The sequence below is a fragment of the Cyprinodon tularosa genome, unplaced genomic scaffold, assembly GCF_016077235.1.
Source record: "Cyprinodon tularosa strain WSP-4 unplaced genomic scaffold, ASM1607723v1 ctg1657, whole genome shotgun sequence".
NCBI classification, from domain to species: Eukaryota; Metazoa; Chordata; class Actinopteri; order Cyprinodontiformes; family Cyprinodontidae; genus Cyprinodon; species Cyprinodon tularosa.
The window spans coordinates 1-1,515 of record NW_024038491.1 but is presented as its reverse complement, the minus strand read 5'-3'; the positions used below and the strand labels follow the sequence as shown (position 1 = coordinate 1,515).

At 44.5% G+C, this 1,515-nt stretch overlaps 1 non-coding gene across 1 annotated transcript; it reads left to right on the top strand.

The window, feature by feature from the left end:
• The first annotated feature begins 500 nt into the window (after positions 1–500).
• Positions 501–608, top strand: LOC119780758. The gene has a single exon (XR_005280447.1). It is a non-coding gene; the product is annotated as a U6 spliceosomal RNA (small nuclear RNA).
• Positions 609–1,515: the final 907 nt, after the last annotated feature.

Below are 1,515 nucleotides of genomic sequence, written 5' to 3'. Positions count from 1 at the left end.
TCATAAGGGCTATTGGACCTTCCCGAAAACGAATGAGCACACCTAACAGGGTGCTAGTCAAATCTGGTCCCTGTAGCATATAAAATATATGCTATCCCTAATACAAAATTGTCGAAAATGAAATATTTGCCATATCGGAAGTGTGAATAATGGTTATGGCTCTTCTTCAACATCTGCCGGGTGATGGTGCTAGCCACTGAGTTTAAGTCAATCAATTCTGTCACTGATTATTCTCAATTCATTAACTGAGACCGGGGTTTGGGTTAATGAACTGAGACCAGTCAGTGGCAGAGAAATAACATTTCAGTGCCTGACATCTACCTAAGAGCAGAGGTGCTGGGGAAATTGTTCTCTGCCCCCCCCCACCAGCAAAGACTTATTTTAGTGTGGGCAACAATTAATTTTACCTGTCAGAAGCAGTGGCTGTTCAGGCAGCACCGTTTTGCAGTGTTCTCAAAGCCAAGAGGGGTCCAAAAATCAGGCCCTGTTCTTCTCAGCTTGTTGTTAGTTAGCTAGCGACATATGCAAAATTGGATACGATACAGAGAAGATTAGCATGGCCCCTGCGCAAGGATGACACGCGTGATCGTGAAGCGTTTTCATATTTTCTTAACTCATGACCAGGGGAATTTTGAGTCTCTAATAGGGTATCCTGCCGTGACAAACTTCACATGCAAATGACTGCAAAGGACCCACTCACACACTGGAAATTTTTAGAGTGTATAACTCAAGAACCGTGTGGGCTTTGGACCCGAAAAGGCCAACACACGCTCATATGACAGTCTGGAACAAGTGGGTAAAATTTGCTAACTCTACCTATAGTAGAAAATAGAACTTTATTGATCGCACAATGGATAAATTACCTCTCTGCATTTAACCCATCCCCTTGGGGAGCAGTTGGCTGCCAGTGTTCGGCGCCTGGTGAGAAAGGTGGGGTTAATGGTCTTGCTCAGAGAGCCACCTGTGGGTATCTCAGATAGTACATCTAAACACTAGGCCAATATTCTCCCATATGCAACAGTTTGGATAGCCCAACGAGGTGCAACACTGGAGTCCTTGTATTTTCCATGAGGCAACCTCTAAATATGCTGCTTTAACAGTAGACTCTCTTATTTTTGCCAGCAGGGTATCTTCCTACGGTCATAGGACCCTACCACCAATTTTAGGCCAAAACGATCAAGATTGTCGTACAGGGGTAAATTTCGGATATGATGTTTGAGGCCTCACTCTGGGTGGAGCCTGTGAGTTTGATGTCCCAGGTCCTCATGGTACAGTCGCAGCAGCATCTGAGATTGTCAAAATCTGCATTTTTGATGGCTAATATCTCGTAGATGCTTTGTCCAATCTGTACCAAACTTGATTTCTGACTCCCTCCTCTGAGACTCTGCAAAGTAGAAAAAGTCCAGCTTTCTAGAGCTTTCCACCTGCTGTTTTTCCTTCAAAAGAATCCTAGCTGACTGAGACTGATGGCTTTTTCCTCAGTGACAGGGAGCTGCGCACTGTGTAGTTACTTAG